This window comes from Crocodylus siamensis, chromosome 12 (genome assembly GCF_052110815.1).
Source record: "Crocodylus siamensis isolate JL-2025a chromosome 12, ASM5211081v1, whole genome shotgun sequence".
NCBI lineage: Eukaryota > Metazoa > Chordata > Crocodylia > Crocodylidae > Crocodylus > Crocodylus siamensis.
Genome location: NC_143406.1, coordinates 47,396,700 through 47,415,083, shown reverse-complemented (window position 1 = coordinate 47,415,083; position 18,384 = coordinate 47,396,700).

Genomic DNA, 18,384 nt, shown 5'->3' with positions numbered 1-18,384 from the left:
TGTCTGCTCCAGCCACGCAGGGAGGCGTGCTCTAGCGTACCTCGGCATCGGGCCTGGGTCACTGCAGGCATGTGGCTGCATTTCCAGAATCAAAAGTAAATGTCTGCTCGCTTGCTTCTTGGTTCAATCTACGCAGGTTAGTCAAAAAGCCCGAGGCTGAATCGATTCATTCTTCGCAGGTTAGTTTGTTTGTACTTAGCCCAGGAGCAACTCCAGAGCCATCCGTTTCATGGCTCCTGTGTCATTGAATCAGCCATACACTTTTGCATTGGAATCGAGTTGGGATTCGATCCTCAAAGCCTGGGCATGTGGCTCTGTCCAGCACGCCCATTTTTCCTCCCCCCATTTAATTATTTTAGCAACAAAACCAGGTTCACCCGCACCAGTCCCAGCCCTGAGCAGAGCCTAGTTGATTTTCCTTTCCTTTCCTGCCATGGCAGGGGGTCGGACTTGAGGAGCTGCTCAGGTCCCTTCCGACCCAACTAACTATGAAACTACGATTCCTTTCCACTGCCAGGTGCTGCAGGGGCGTGTAAAGTGAGTAAGTGAGAAGGAGTAAGTGCGGAGGTAACTTCTGCCCGAACCTCAGCTTCCCCATTAGAGCATGCTGGAAACATTTGTTAGTGGGAGAGCCTCACTGCTGACAGGTCCTAAAATAGTTGTGGAGGTGAGAGGAGTGAGCGACGTTCGTAATGAGCATGAGTTGGTGGAGCTGGCATTGCTTTCTGCAGAGCTCCGAGATCCCCGGGGAGGGAGTTACGCCTCCACTGGGCCTAATTTAACAGCGAGTTAGGGAGTTTGACTTCACCCTGAATGCAGCCAGCTCGTTCCAACTTTTCCCAGGGCTCTGATAAAAGATCACCATTAACTCTTGGCTGATTTGAGTCCAAATTCTGGGTCTGACTCTGTCCAAAGCCTTCAGGGAACTGTTAACTCTGTTGCGACTCACCTCCACTGGAGTCACAAAGCAACGTGCCCCATGCCGTCGGGCAGAGACACACCGTTGTACCGTTGTTTCTTCCACTGTCGGAGTGATGTCATACGAGGTTAACCCTTTGCTTGGCTGAATACCGGAGAGGCATTCTGGACTGGGCCATGGGTGGCCAAAGCAAAGTTATTTTTATGGGGTGCAATTTTGCAGTTCTGATAGAAATGTGCAGGAAATCAACATAGTCTTTTGTCCTGAAAAGGGACCCCAGTTGCCCTGGTTTTGTGCTTGTTAGACTTTCAGGAGTTGTTACTAACACAACAGGAAGCCTTACGGTCGCTGCTTATGACATCTCCAGTGCTATAGCCATAAGATTAAATCGTGTAATTTGCCCTGAAATATAAGCATGTCAAACGAGCTTTAGTTAAAAGTGGCCCCCTGGCCATTTGAAATGTGGCAGGGGATGGGATGGGGTGGTGGTGGGCCAGCATCGGTGGTGCTTCTCTCAGGGGGTGCACCACCAATCTTGGGGGTGCACGTGCCCCCGCGTGCCCCTCCTGCACGTCACCAAAGTCTGAGGCATTTTAATTAGAGCAGCTGTCCAGGAACTGCTCTAATTAAAGTGCTCCCCCTTCTCTGAGCACATGTATAAGCAGCTTAAGAGTCTGTAAGCCAACTGCTAATTGATGGGATCAAGAAAACACTTTCTTTGGGGACAATTTTTTCGAGAACTACTTCCTCCATCTTCTGCTGATGCGGGAGGCTGGATACTTGATTAGGTGAAGCCCACCCCTGAGCCAAGCCAGTCATTCTTCTTCTGGTTATTTTACTACACGGTGCCATCGCAATGAAGTTTGGTGCCCGGGGCAAAGCCTGCAGCAGCAGCCTTCTCTTGCCCCGTGCATAGATCTGGGGGGCACCAAATCTGTTTAGTCCGGGGGCTTGCCCAGGAGTGCACGCAGTGGTGGGAGCCACCCTCCCCCTGTCCCTGTGCCCCCCCAGATGAGCCACTCCACCCTGTGCCCACCCTGGCTGGGCAGCATTTGCTGGCACCCCTGCGCTACAGCACCTGGGGCAGCTGCCCGGCTTGCCCCCCCTTGCTATGGCACTGGTACTACCAACTTACAACTCAGAGGAGGGTAAGTCACAATATTTATTTGGAAATATTATCAGCAGATCGAGACCCACTGGCATACAAATGTATTAGAGCCAAAATGTTTGCCGATAGCAGGGAAGGTAGAGAGGGTGTTTATAATGGTGTTAAGTTTGACAAATCGACTTCAGCTTGTGTATGGCTACTCCAGATAATGTACGGCTCCAACATAAACTAATTAAGTTTCTATCTAACGTGCCAAACCGATTTTCATCAGTAAATACATTTTATTGAATGAGTCAGAAGCTATCCCCCTGGGCTTCTTTTAAAAATTGGTATTTCATTTAAACTCAAAATAGAGGTGTCAGAAGTGTGTCAGGTTGGTCATCACAATACCTCCAGAATAATGAAAAGGAACAATGCCTGTGCCTGATTCATAACAGATTTGTTGGCATGGTTAGAAATGCTACAAATGGATAATTTTGTTCTCTTTTGGAGCAGAACCACTCAAGATAGGCGTTGATGTCTGTATTTATTCATGCAAACAAAAGTAGGCAGTTCATAAATACTTTTATTAGGAAAATTCTTTATGCTGTGGCCTGGACTGTGCCTTCATTTTGCACTGAGATTTAGGTCTGCATTTAGTAGCATCTCAATGAGAACAACTTGCCATCTTTCTCCTTGCTTGAAAAACCATGATTAGTAAATACAACTGAGTTTCTTCTTCAATTCTCTTTTATTCAGCGTAGCCAGAAGAAGCATAGCTGCTACCACCCTTATATCACATGGTGTTAATCAATATCTGTTGATACCCAGAGTTTAGATTTCACTGGAAATCTAGGAAATAGCATGGTTCTTTGTTCCCCTCTAGTGACTGCTCCGCATAAGGCATTTCTGAGTCTGCTTCCATCTGAAGAGTTTCAACCAGGGGGTTGCAAATGCTGCCTGCAGGCCACTTGCCATCTGTGAAGTGCTTGCTTGTAGCTCACAAAGGGACTTTTTAATGGTAGCCACCCAGGGCCAGATTAACCCTTTAGTGGGCCCTAGGCAAACGAACTCATGGGTCAGTCCAAACCCCCACACCCCACCCCAGTGCTGCCACCCGCAGGGAGCAGGGCTTGGAGTTGTCTCTAGGAAGCAGCTGCCATGGCAGTGAGCCTGGCGGAGGGCAGGGGAAGGGAAGGGAAAGGAGGCAGACGGGGCCATTTGTGCTGCTACCACGGAGGGAAGGACCAGAGTCCCCCAGCTCGGGGCCCTAGGCATGTGCTTAGTTTAATATTAATATTTATCTGCCCCTGGCTGCCTGTCATGCTGCCCTCGATGCCTTGTGAAAACTCAGTAAGCAGCTCTCCTCCTGAAATAATTGCCCGCCCCTGCTATAGCCATTAGCTGGGTGTGTCTACACATGCACATTACATTAGCCCAATTTAAGGTGCATTAAGGGCATGTGTCTACACGTGCGCACCCTAAAAATGGGGATTTAAGGCTATCTGAGCCTAAATTTGATACCCATGTAAATCAGGTATCATGTTTATGGGTTAATAGATAAATTGCATTAGCGAACATGTAGACATGCTAATGCGCATTAACACAGTATGTGCTCATTGACTTAGGACTAACTTGAGTCCCAAGTTGGTCTGCAAACCAGTGTTAATGCGCATTAGCATGTGTACATGTAGACATGCACTTAAATCGCTTCAATGCTCATTAGGCTAATGCACATTAAGTTTAGGTGTGCGTTTTAAGCACAACTTGAGCTCAAATGATTTGGGCTCATGCCTTCAGCGCCTGAGGTCGCAGGTTCCAATGCTGCTGTGACCCCAAGCCTAGCTGCCAAAATATCATGACATGTCCTCAAGGGTTTTGTAGGGTACGAGCCAACCAGATCCCTAGAGCAGGAAAAGATGGGATGAGAGTTCCCCAAATAGGATAATTAGCAACAACATTGTCATGTGCACGTGGTTGATAGCACCCTAGGTAGATACACACACACCTGCACACACGGCTTGCTGGCACAATATTTACAGAAACTCATTGGAGACTCTCAGCAGGACGAGGATCGAAGTCCGTGGACTCGGTTATCTTACCTATCCAAGCAGCTACCTTTGCACCTTACAATTCATACCTAAAATGGCCTAACGACAGTGGCACAGGGATACTGGTTTTCTTTCTCTGCTCTGTTTAAGATGCCGGTAGCTGGTTGCAGGTTGCACCATTAAGAGCCGGGCCTTCTTCCTCCGAGGCAGTCTTCCCTGCACATGCCATTGCGCTTGAAAATGAGGGAAGTGATCCAAAGCAGTAGAGAGCCCCTTCCTTCAGAGCAATGGCCTGAGACGGTCTCTGATCAAGCCTATACAGCATACCAAATCAGCTGAGCAATAGCTAAGCTCTTAGGGATATTGCAAGCAATTTGGTATTTCTAAAGCATCTCCTCCCTAGACCCATGCTTTTCTTGATAGTTGTAAATGTCTGTGTTCAACGAGAGCTAATTTAAAAAATCTCTCAGAAAACTTGATGCCAGATCTTGAGAGCAATTATTTTTTTCCAAAAAGACAAGAGATGAATTTGTTTAGACCCCATGCAAAATCTCCCAGATAATTTGACAAATTCAGTCTTCAGAGCCAAAGTGAGGGAATAAAAGCAAATGTCATCCAGTAGCTTGGCCCTATGATCCATCTACTGAATATTTCACCTTAAGAAAAAATTCAGCTGATGAAAGTTGGCAGCCGTGTATTTTCTCTAGCAATGTTCCTCATTTTGGACTTTCTAAACTACAACAGTGACCTCTTGCGGTACAACCTGTTCAGTTAACTTTTCCAGGACTCTGCGAGTCAAACGTGTCTAGTGCAGAGAAAGAGGCCGGCAATGCTTAGTATGTGATTTAACAGCTTAAAATACTCTTTAATAATATCCACTTATCCTACCTACTCCTGTTCCACAACCACTTCATCCTGGACATGAGGACTGAACATGAACTTGACCTTAAATAATAAATACCTTCGATCACTGATCTGTATTAGGCATCTCACTATTGGGATCTTCAGTTACGACTAGTTAGTAGACTGCCATCTATTGCTGTTACAACAAGAGCCAGTCCGATTTCTCACAATATCGAGCTTCTGATTAAAAGTGGAACAAACTTGCCATAAATAGATTCCAGTAAAAATTCATAGTTGTTCAACAAGCTACATAGCTGGTAAGAAAATTTCAAAAGTTATTAAAGGAGCAGGAGGAGATGATGACGGCGCCGACGAACTTTTTACAACTCTTCCCCCCCGACTTTTTTTTGATCGAGTATCATTATAGCTTTCAGGAGTTTGGCCTGGAGGAAAAGTTTGTAAAATAAGTAGTGGCTTAAATTAGTCAACACTCTAATTAACTTGGTTTTGGAAAAGTTTGCTGCATGGTATAGATGGTACATATATAAGTTTGCTACAGGGTATATATTTTAATGTTCTCCTGCTCTTTGGCTGGGATAGGAAGCTTATACTTGCCATGCTTAGAGTCTAGTTACCAGGACAGACGGTCCACTCCCCTGATGTGATGTAGAAGTTTTTTGGACTCTGCTAAATCTGTACATCACTAAATAGAGCATGAAGTCAGTTTTGTATTGGAAATAGACTGCCCGTGACCTTCCCTTATTCTCAGTTCTTAAAACCTGTTCATTCAAAAGTTTCTTTCTTTCAGAAGCTCAGCCTGCTAAATGCCTGCCTGTTAAAAGAACTCTGTGCTAAGATGTCCGATATACCCATAAAAGCAGAATTAGGCTGACAGTGCTAACATGTCCCTGAACCAGGACAGTGAGATTTGTTATGATTGTTCTTACAGGTGCTGATTTCATTATTCTCAGGGGGATCTAATGGCAGGTTTCAGACTCAGTGTTATATGCAAACCATATGCCTTGCTCACTACTGGCTTTCAGATAGCCCGCGTGAAAAAGGAGGGAGCTGCAACATATAAAGCCATCATCCTCACACTGTGGTCCAGGAGGAGGAATACAGTTACAAGAATGTGAAAGGTATAAAAAATGAAATACAATTATATGCCTATCACCAAACAGTATTCACTCGTAGCAGATAGATCTTTGGTTACAGTCTATAAATATGGGAGTTCAATGCATTCACGTGATACCCTTCTGCTGGGGTCGTTTATATGCTACCCGGGCTAAAATGGCACAGGCCTTACTCATTCTGGAGTGCACTTACTTCATGGAAACAGTCCCACTGAAAGCAGATCTCACAGGAGCAATGGTTGTACATATTGAGTCTGGGTCTTGGCTGGGGTAATGTGCTGTATTCATTGCAGAGTCAATTTACCCTCGCCGAGGGCTGAATCCCACGGAGCTGTGTCTGTGCTAGGGATCCAGCGCTGCTTAAACTGTCCTTCAGTTCAAAGCTATTGCTTTGTAATTCGGTCTGAAGTTCAATAAAATGTGCCCCAAGCCCTTCATTAGGAAACCTAGCAGAATCACCCTGTTGTGCAAACGAAGTAGATACCCAAGTATGTGGCAACCGTTGACTGAGCTAAGCCTATAACATTTACCCTTTTTAAATCCACCCCCGAGGCATTACCCACGCACTTCCATTTCCCAGTATTTCCCCCAAGTACATGCAACTTTAGGACGAACCTCTTGCATTGGGCATCCCTCCTAATTTTGCTGCCACCAAAGGTATTAGAGACCCCCAGCCTCCGCTGACAATCCTGCGGTGGTCCCAGGGATGGGTTCGGTCCAACAGAAGTTAACAAATCACTTTTGTTTTGCTGGAAACCGCTGCTGTCAGCAGCTCGGCAAACCTGCTGTGCATAACGGGTGGTGCCAAGGTGGAAGAGCGAGCACAGCAGGTCGCTCCTGTTGCAGCAGATGCGGAGGGGGCGATCTGTGCTGTGAGTAGCGGCTCCTCGTGCTTCGCGACAGCTCGCCAGGTTGTGCGTTTCCCCACTCCTTCCCGATCCATGCAACGGGGGGAAGAGACACCGCCACCGCCAACCAGGACTTCAGATCTCTTTCTTACATTACCAAGCGATGCCTTCGTTCTTCCCAAGGGGAAGGTGTTCTTCCATGCGTGGAGTGGATAAAATGCCCCTTTCCACACACAAAAAGGACCCAACCCAGGGACCTAGAGACAACCTAAATAGTGGCAAGGTGAAATGGGGAGATGAGGAGAAATAAATCCTCACCCATGACCTGGAGAGGCTCTTGCTTGGAAGTGAAGCGACTGAGCGTCCCAGTGCATGGCCAGCACGTGGTGAAGGCCAGATGATCTGTATTTAAGCCCTCTAAAAGGCCAAAATCAACCAGCCTGAATTTTATAGCTGGTGTGCAATGCTTCTGAGAGCACATTATTCCTGCATCTTTGCAGAGTGTGGTAATGGCAGCTTACCACGACAAGAGGTTTTACAGTACAGCGTCGCTGCAACTCGGTCTTACACAGGCCTGGTTAGTAGATACGTTTGCATAATTACACGACAAAAGGAGCTAACCCGTGCCTAGTGGGTATGTACGCACACATGCAAGTGCACACACTCATGGCCTCTCCTGCAACAAGTCTTGCGAATGAAACACCGTTATTCCTTCCTTGTTGCTATTCCTGTCAAATCAAAACCAGAGCAGCATGGCAAAGGGCAAAGCAGCCCCATATCAGCTAAGATTAAATCACAGCCTTTGGATAAAAAAAAAAATTCCTAAATCCAAGCCCTGCAGTTATCTTTATTTTCTGAAACGGAGTTTATTAAAAACAACTTCCTGTGCACTGAATTTAATATGTTAAGAGAAGCCTATTTTCACTTAACAGCACTGTAAGCAGAAGTGCGAGGTTTAATGTGAAACACATGCGTTTCTTCTGGAGTGCCACTAGATATAACACACTAGAAAAACTGTCTGGTCTGCAGACCAGTCGCCAGGAGGGAACAACTGGTCTGCTTTGACTGTAGCACCTGTTAAATCCCTCCCTAGGCTTCTCCCCTGCTCTCGTGCCTACAACACCCTGGGCAACATGTAGATAGGCGGTGTGCCACGATGGCTGGTGACCTATTTATTTCTCCCGACCCCACCTGTGTCTTACTTCAATAGTCGTCTTGTCCTGCTCTCAGTCTGCAAGCTCTTTCTGAGTAGGGGCGCTTGTACATGATGCAGGTCAACATTAGGAAACAGCATGAAAAAAAAATCGCCCTTTTGCTGCAAATACACGTTGACTTTTTTTTTTTATCGTGGTAGGTTTCGATTGATCCTGGTAAGTTAGACTACCTCTGACACGTTTTAGTTTTCCCGTGGCTAATTGCTGCACCAAGCTTACTGTTATCGTGGTACTTCCACGACGTGTATTCTCGCACTAGAATCGGAGGCTGAGCTATGCTGGTACAACAAGAAGAAACGAAATGGCTCGGTCACAAATGCCTGCCGTACCATATCATCGTTTAACTCAGAGGACTTGGGGAGTGCATCTACCTGGAGCATTCGTGGCAGAAAGGTTGAGGATAAAATGGTCCCTTCCCCTTGAGGTGCAGGTGCACACAAAGGTGAGCTCACTGCATGCTTGACCAAGAAGCAGGGTAAATCTTCGGATCCCTCCCCAGAAATGCCTGCACAAAGTGGGCAAACAAAACTCTCGGGCCAGAGACGGTATCTTATCTTTTATTAGACCGACTGAATAGAAGCAAGAACATTTCGTACTCCAGCAGGTGGCTCTGCGAGTCAGCCACTGAATCCCTCTCACCTTGTTATTAGTTGAACCATCTGCGGGGAACCTGCTCCTGTTTTCGCCTCTGTGCGAAGGCGTCCCATAACAGCAACAGCATTTCTTCCTTGACAGCCATCAGGAAGGAGCAAAGATGTTTCTTGAGGCTGGAGGTGGGATGGCATCTATCCAACCATGGAGAGATGTCGTCTGCCTGCCATGCACTGTGCGTCAGGCCTTAATACTGGAGGAATATTGCATGCATGGGGTAAAGTTATCACAGAAACTTTAAGATGAGCGAAGGGAAAGATATTCACATTTAGGACGTGATGGTCACCCTTCTTCTCTCTGGGGTTCCTGCTTAAGGTACAGTGCAGGCAAGTAAAAAGCACTAGTAAAATAGAAGGAAATATGGTATGGCCTCATTGTAATGAGCCCTTAGGGGACTGGGAGAACAGGTCATAAAAAGAAGGTGGTTGCTGTGACAGGGTTAAGTCAATGTGCAATGGAAAAAAAAAAAAATCAGTTCGTGCTGCTGTGATGGTGAAAAAGTAGGGGCTCGTTCCCAGCAAGGTTTGTCGTAGCCATACTAAAAATCCAAGTCAAGTGACGTTGTGCCCCAATGTCACTGCAATCTGTCAGCCAACTCGTGAAGTATAAGTCTGCAGGGCTAGATGCTCACCGAGTGCATCCCGAGGCTGCAGGGCTGTGCAGAAGTACAGGGGTGCCCAGGACACAGGCCAGATCCTAGGCGCTCTGCTCCACAGCCTTCAGACGCTGTGGATGGGCAACATATCTGCAACATGGGCTCGCAGACAACCCAGAGTTGTCTTAGGGTCATTTGTGAACTACTTCAGTCGCAGCCATTTGAGGGGGCTGCTTTCCCATTGCTCGCCAGCACAGAGAAAACCAAGCGCTCCCCTTTCACAGAGGCTGGATCCACGTGGAGCAGCCAGCTCTTCACCCGCTGGTTCTGCATTTCGGCAATCAAAAGAGTTCCAGAAATATAAGTGAGGAGAAAATATCATGTCTGGGTGCTGTCTTCATTATTCCCTCTAAAATTATACTGTAAAAATGAAGGCATCCAGTAGCAAATGCCAAAGACTCTCCTTGATGACAGTGCTGACTTGTTTTGCTGGCACTACGTGCCATAATCGTATTGGGCGCATAACTTGTTTAATAGATCCCTTAGAGGAATTCAGGAAGAGGTGGGTCTGAGTAACAGGCTTGGGTTCAGATACGATTGTTTTTGAAGTTCGGGGAGCTGGGAACCGGGGTTTTGGTTTGGTTTCATTACCAAACCCTGCCCGGAAAAGTTGTCATCTCAACGTCCGTCTTAACGGGAGCGTACTTCAATCTACATATCCTGTCGAATGAGTCTTTGTAATTCTGTGACTGCAGATGGCAATGACTGCATCTGTTACCTTAGCAACACAAGAGGGTACGAGTACATTTTTAAAGGTCAACCAGTAACAGGCAATAAAAATAAGCCTCTCCAGATCAGACTGGGTCACAGAAGTAGTTATTTTGCACAGGTATTTCTGTAAGTACGAATGCAGCGGGAAAAACAATGTTCGACGACAGGCTCATACGGGTGAGATGAGGTGGTTTAGGAACAGGAGGCTCCGAAAAAACCTCATTTATCTCTGGGCAAGGTCAGCCTGACTGCTGGCTGTTAACAGCATGGGTTGAGCCCTGTGCTGTGGCCCTAGTTGCAAAGAGCTGCTCTTTAAACTGAATCACTGAGACGGAGCAGTGAAGAGAAGAGATGGGATGGCATGAACGGCACTCGAGCGAGCTCGGTCGGTTGTGTGCGCCAAGGCAACCTCACGAGCTGACCCCGGTGAGAGCCTTACCCTTGCCCTAGCCCCTCTTGACTGGGTAAAAGGGTGGTGGCTGCATAAAGGTGCCCTAAAAACCCTGGGTTCAGCTACAGGAAAATGTCTCCGCTGCAGAAAATGAGGACTGGAGTTGCGGCCTGCTTTCTAAGGGTTGCTGGGCAAGCCGTTAGGGAGGGGGCAGAAAGGACATGCTTGGGGTAGGCCATGTAGCACCGCTATTCATAGGGTCACTTAGTTCAGAGCAGCTCTCTAAGTTACACCAGGGGCCTCTCGGGATCCTCAGAGTGCTTTAGAAATGGGAGAGTTAAATTTAACCTCGCTTCTCCCAAAGTTACAAAGGGTACTTTTGCAAGGGAAAAATCAAAAGCAATAGATCCCAGCACTAACGCAGACATTGCTTGACAAGAATATCTCAAGCCGCAGGAGGCCATAGAGCCAACATTTCTCTCTGATGAAACGCCCATCGCTCTTAGATGAAAATGGTTAAATTGCAGTCTTCTTCCAAGTTCCTAGATTTAATGCAACATTTAGGTCTAGCATTAGATGCTCAACATGTCGACCCTTTCTTCCTTACTGCAGCCCTGCACACTGCTTGTGTCGTCGTTACACCTTGCTGCCGCTATTCTTGAGTAGAGCGAGGATACAAGGGCTCGTTGGCGCCGAAAGCGTCGTCTCATGAGGGAGCTGCTCTTCCCTAATAAAACCGGCGTAAAATCTCATTCTCAGAAAGGACCAGCTGAGGCCACTGCCACGCTGCGGTCGAGCCAGTGAGCACAAGGCAACACCGGCCCACAGAAAGCTGCTGGTAAGTTGATGCTAATTAATAATTATGAGATATGGGGTTTAGTCTGATATGCCACCCGGGCTTTCTACTTGCTCTTGAGGCACGCAACGTGCTTCCCTTTGGCTGTCTGATGACGATGAGTTTTGCTAGCCTGCCTACTCCCCACCACTTCCTCGCCGAGGAGCTGTCATGTACTCAGCAGCTGCAACCCCAAGGTCCGTGGATGTCTGCTTCAGCCAAGCAGGGTAGTTTCATAGTTAGTAGGGATGCAAGGGACCTGAGCAGATCATCTAGTCCGACCCCTGCCATGGCAGGAAATAATACTGGAGTCAAACGACCCCAGTAGGGGTAGGGGCTTCACTTCAACCCACATGTTGACCTTCATCTCTTGCATAGACCAGGGGATTGTGTAAACCACGGTTTCAGCGGGGACTTACAGATTCCTACCCCGTTGCCTGGACCAGCTATGAACTCCGAGGTCACCCACCTTTGCACATCTCACTGGAGCTGATCAACCCACTCATTACCTCTGCGAGCAGCATCCTCTTTCCCTTCTACATAAAATCCTGGCTTCCTGCAGTCCATTCGAAGTCTTTGATGAAAGGTCATGCCTCTCTGAATCAATCTGCTTCGAAGGTGCCACGCTGCCCTACCTTCTACCTGACTTCAGGCAGCTACCTACTTCCCTGCATAGGCCATAAGAAGGACTCGGGATGAGTATCCTTTGCATGGTCCTTGCAGAGATTCATTTCCAATAGTTTTTTTCCCCCTCTTGCAAGACCAGTTATCCTTGCCCCTCTGTTGGGGTTTTTTCCCCCCCTCCCTGGCTTTTTCTCTGTTAAGCGAGTCTCCTCTTTTCCAGCCCGGTCTGCATTTCAGGTGCTTCCAAAGGTGGATCACGCAGCCTTTCTTTCCTAGATTTGGAGAGAAGGGCTTCTCATTTGAAAGGCTTTAGCTGCCACACTTTTCATGTTCCCTGGGTGTATTATTAGCCGGCCAGGTAATGTCTGCCAACCAAGCTGTCCAGTTCTTAATGATTTAGCAAGAGGCGCATATCCTCTCTGCAGGATACAGGATTAAGGAGTGGGTCTGGGGCCTGCAATTCAGTACAATTAGCTGGAAGAATTTGTTCCCTCCTGATTTTTCCACCCTCTTGCGCTGCTGTCAGCGACGGGTCGAGCCACGGAGACGCAGGCCTACAATCCAGCGGAGTTACATTACAATGTCCCAGATCCCTTCGCTAAGCTGCCCAAAGAGGCAATAATCTGTCTGCTTCTCCCCGGCTGCAGCCTTGATTTTCAGCTTTCAGTCCCCGCTCCGTGCTAAGCAAGCATCGCTTTCCCCGCTGCGGTCTGCTCTTGTTGAGTCTCATGATAGCAGCGTGCACGTGTTTTTCAAGCCTCTGACATTTTTCATCCACGAATTTTCCAAGGTGAAACGTCTCATGAACCGCATAATACGGCTGAGGGGTAGCAAGTACAACATAGCGTTTCTCTTCCTTTGCAGACAGAGAGCGACTTAGCCCAAGCCCCAAAGCAAGCCTGAGAGTGGGGCATGCACCTCCTTGCCCCTAGGCTTGTGTAGGAAAGGAATTAAGTCTTGCTATTAGGAGCCAGGCACAGCCAGTCCTCCAGCACCTCCATTCCTCCCGGAAGACAGGGCCAGCTTTAGAAATATCTCGAGGAGGGGACCCAGGTGGAGTCTGACCTTCAGTCTCGAAAGCCCCCGCTCAGCTGCACAGGCCCCTTACTTTTTTGACTCAAAATCTGCTGGGTGCTTAGGGCTGCCCCTCAATTGCTCAGGGCACTGGCTCACTCCATTTGTAGCCCGGGCACCTCGCTCCAGCTTCCGACTTCCAGTCTGGGGAGCCACGCAACTAAAAGCGAAGCATTGCAATATCACGGGAAATATGTAAGATATTAGAAAGAATTTTATTTTTTTGAAAAGATCTACTTGGTCTAATAAAAGATATCACCTCTACCACAAGCCCTGATTGCAATATCATAGATGCCTCTGTGCTAAATCCAGACTTTCTGGGGGGAGGGATGCGACTGAACTGGTGCTGGAGATGAGAAAGGCTCCACAGAAGTGTTTCTGTTCCCTTAGAGACTTTGTCTTGCGGGGAAGAGACATCTCGCTATGAGCGATCTCATTTTTGGACAAAGATAACTCATTTAGGTGAATACAATGAGCCTCTGCAGTACATTAGCCACATTAAAAGATATGAAGGCCATCAGTCCTCGTGCTTCAGGGTTATCTGTTATTAATAGAGACCCATCTGGTGTCAGAACTCCTTCCTGGAAATAATTAGCCATCTATATATCACAAACACCACCATCCCAACCTCCTTCTTGTTCGGAGGTAGCAAGGACAGAAGACAGTGGGTGAGAGATTGCAAAGTTTGCCCTGGCGATACCTCTGCTACACCTGATCTCTACTATTACTAAACAACTTCAGGTCTCCCAGACTTGAACCCTAAATCCTCTCTCACCCCAGCAGCTCTGAGTCAATTAAAAATATTGAAGGGAGAAACAGGGGCTCACAGTCGATTCTGGTTTGGTTCGTTAATTAAAGTTGGTTATGCAGGGTGCACACGGTTGTAGCTGGTCCTGTTCCTCGCCCTTCCTTCTCCTGTAGAGCCATCGATATTATGATGTTATGAAAAATACAAAATCATAATACAAGACGCAGCATGCAGAAGGCTTGATGGAAAGAAATCTCCTTTGGGAATAAAATACATTACTGCGCATTCATATTGCTGTGTATTTCCCCACGCGCCTGTCTGGAGATGTACTGAAAAGTAAAATGCATTTAAAATGTAAAGACGTGCAACCTGCAATTATCATTCCTGCGCACATCCTGTTCTGATGTCTAGCGCTGGTTTTCTAATTAAATAATTGCAAATGTTGCTTCCCTGTCCTTAAATAATGTTCTTTTAATAAACGCGGCTCCCAGGGAATTCATTTTGATTTAGGGCTGTTGCAAAGGTAATTTTAGCATCAGCCTTCATTGCTACGTGGCATTTTGCTGCAGGTGGAAGTGGAGATAAAAGGTTTGTGTTATGCATTAAAATAATAGAAAATTCAGGTTGGAGGGAGCTCAGGAGGTCACATCTAGTCCAACCCCTGCTCCAAGCAGGACCATCCTCAACTACATCATCCCAGCCAGGGCTTTGTCTAGCTAGGTCTTAAACACCTCCGAGGATGGAGAGTCCTCCACTTCTCTGGGGAGCTGGTTCCAGTATTTCATCACCCTCTTTATGAGAAAGTTTTTCCTAATATCCAACCTCAACTTCCCTTGCTGCAGCTGGAGCCCATTGCTCCTTGTCCTGCCATCTGCCCCCGCTGAGACCAGCCCAGCTCCATCCTCTTTGCAGCCCCCCGGCAGGGAGGTGACAGCTGCTATTCAACCCCCCTCGGTCTTCTCTTCTGCAGACTAAATCAGCCCAGTTCCCTCAGCCTCTCCTTACCAGCCCTGTCCCCCAGCCCCCAAACCATTTTTGTTGTCCTCCGCTGGACTCTGTCCAACTTGTCCATGTCCTTTCCATAGTGGAGACCCAAAACTGGACACAGGACTCCAGATGTGGCCTCCCCAGTGCAGAGGTTTGCCTTTTCTCCACCCTCACAAAGGTGCTGGGAGCATCATGTGTAATTTCAAGGGAGGCCAGTGGTGCTTGGTGTTTTTATGCACTAAATCCTGGTGCTGCTGCAGATGGAGTGTCAAGAAAGAGCCCGAGCACTTTGGCTTGCGGGCTCGAGCAGAGCTAGGTGAGGCATGTGGCTTGCATAAAAGCATGGCCGGAGCACAGGCCCTCTCTCTCTTTGGAGAGCCTTCACGAGGCTTCCCCAGCCTTTTCAGAATCCACGTACCTGGATTTAGGGCAGCCACTAAAATGCAGGGTGTGAGCAAAGGTCTTATTCTTTCAGCTCTGCTGTATTCTCTTCAAACACCAGTTGTTTTATGGGGATTTGCAAAAAAAAAAAAAATTAATCATGAGCTTCGATTGCTGCTGGAAAGGGAACACTAAGCTCTGATGTCTGGCACCCAAATATCAGGATAAGGCTGTGGATCACATGATAACTTATGTGGACTGAACACAACAAAAAACAAACTCTGTGCTAACCAACTGACTGCTACATCCACCTGTTTTCTATTGTGATGGACTTCGATTGTACCCTCTTTTGGGGAAATGAGGATCTTTTTGTAGTGAACATGTCCTTGCCCGGCAATATCAGACATCCAGGTGCTGCCACCGTAGAAAGCAAGGATGGTCTTGAACCTCTGGTGTTGGAAGATTTGGGCTCATATCCCAGCTGGACCTTGTGCCTCTCATCCCTCTGCATCCCCACACACCCTATCTAATTAACTTGAGGGCAATGGTCGTTCCCTACTCTCCAGGATGGTGCAAGGATAAACTTGTTAATGAATTTCAGTGTGTGGCTCATATACTCCAGTGACAGGGACAATTCCAGATGTGTACAGAAGAACATAAGAATTGCCACAGACTGGGTCAAACCCCAGGTTCAACTTGCCCAGTCTGCTGTGTCACACACTGGCAGAGAGCAGGTGCGGAAAGGGAGAGTGAGCTGGGTCTGACCAGGGTTTTTCTCCATTGTTCCTCTCATGCTCAGCCTCCAGCATTGCAGGTCTAGGAAGCCCTGGTGCAGAGGCCATGCCCCATCACTCCCACGCTCAATAGCGACTGATGTCCCTTTCCTGTGCTCGGTAGCTAGCGAGGCCCCTTTCCCCCAAGCATTTTTCCAATCCCTGTTTGAATCTGGCTGGGCTGTCAGCCTCTACCGCATCCGGTAGCAATGACTTCCACACTTGGGGTACACACTGTGTGCACAGCCCCCCCCCCAACCCTTTCTTGTGTTAGTTTTAAGCTTGTGTTAAGTTTTTAGGCTTACTACCTGCTGGTTTCATTTTGTGACCCCCGCTAGTCCTTCTTAGGAGTTGACCAGATTTCTGATCTAAGTTGTAGGGTCGCAGAATATAAAGGAGTTGGAGGACTGCTTTAATGGTCAAGTCATTGCCCAGTGGACTTTCAAAGACCAGACCTTTCTTACTGTTGCAGTCAGATGCATCCTCACAGATGGGCATGCAGCATCTCCCCATTAAGGCCAGAAGGATCAAAACACTAGAGTAACCATCTGGTAAAACTGCATTTATCTGTCCCCCTAATATAAGCTCTTATGCATGTTGAACTGATCCAGGTGTGCAGCTCCCTTTAGATTTATTCTCATTTAGCTCACAGAGCAGAGGCCAAACTTACTCTTGACCTGCAGAGCTGGCAGCATTTGAGCAGTGTCTTGGCTATTTAGCAATGCCTGGGCAAATCCAATTTGAGCTGCTGATTAATGGATTTTCTTTGCTGGGAAATTTCACATCTTCACAATCCACAGGGCAAATTTGTGGGTTTAAGCATACGGGAGAGGGAGGATAGTATGCCAAACCACTAAAGGCAGCTGAAACTTCAGGTTTTATTGTGTCAGTAGAAGCCCTGACCTAACCACAGGGTAAAATTCTCCAGACCCAGGTAGACCTCAGAGCAAATGCAGTAGCTCTTTTCTTCTTGCTGATCATCATCCCCTTCAGCCTCCAGCACATAATTGGTCATTAATGGCTTGTTAATGCTTCCCCACTACAACAAATTAAATGTGGGAGTTGCAGAAGGTCCTAACAAAGGGTTTAATAAAAGGGACACTAGCACTGACCCAGCCGCAGGGTCCCTGTCTTTAGTATCAACCTCCAGCCCTCAAAGCAGCCTTGATTTTGACCATGCAGTTGATCTGTTATGATCAGGCCAGAGAAGCAACCAGGTCTTTGAAGATGAAATAAAAGAGAACGACCACAAGTTATTTTAAGAGCAACTGGAAGCTTTGTGGGTCAAAGAGCCCTTTTTTGCTCTGGTCACGGTGGGAGGCTGGGTCTTGGCTGGGGCTCCTGGGGGGGGAGGCAGGTGGAGGGGCTTCTGTAATACAAATCATAGCAGTAAGTGAAGTAGGGAAGGGCATCCTCTGCTTTTTGCTATAAGATGAGCTGACGTTATGAGAATTTCACCTTCAGGTTGGACCAAGGCACTTGACGCCGCTGACGTTGCACTAAGCTGCTGGTGCTGCTGCGAGTGTATCATCATTTCCGACTGATGAAGACGTTAAGTCCTTCTCAAAATGCCCATCAGTATAACCAGGGCTGCGATGGCCTGGGCTGGAGGAGAGCAATCATAGAAATAGGTCTAATCCCAGCTCTTTCTTAAGCCCTTGCCCCCTGGCCTTTGCTTCCTGACTCAGTGCTTCTTCAAACTAGGTCTGTACTAGGATTGTTCTCGTTTCCTTTCAGGGTCCCGGGGGAACGGCAGCAGCACAAGCGGAGAGCAGCAGAAACAGAGATACACGAAGCAGGTGGCGATCACTGAATGTGGGTCAACTCTCTTCAGCAATCAGGAGACTTGGGAGATAAAGTAGTGTGTGTGTGACATTTTAACAGCACTTTAACCGGGGCCTTTTCAACTGCTTTCTATCGACAGAGGTCACGGTGTGTTTATCCTTCTCATTGAGAGCTTTAAGCCTCCCCCGCAGCGCAGCAGGAATCTTCTGCAATGGATTCAGTATATGTATTTCTTCCATAACAGGACAACAGCTTTCATAAAGTACATGGTAGCCCTTTAATGACAGCGACTGTATGTATTAAAGACTAACATGTTCTTCCAGGACAAGTAGCTGTAACAGTTTGGAAAACAGACACCGCTGCCTATAACCACACTCAGTTTTCTGGTTATTAGTTATCTCGTGTGTGCGTGTGTGTAGTCCTCACTATAATGGATTGCCAAATTATGCACAGCGCTTAATGCACTTACTGCCTACACCCCTACCAGATAGGGAAATGCTATTATTCCTATTTTTCAAACAGGGACAGAAGCACAGAGGAGCTTAGCAGCTGCTCCACTTTTCCAGAGCAAGTCTATGGTGGAGCAGGGACTTGGTCCCAGGCCTTTTAAATCCTAAACTTCTGTCTTCACTATGGAAATAGCCTTCCTCCTCAGTTTCTCAAACGATCCCTTT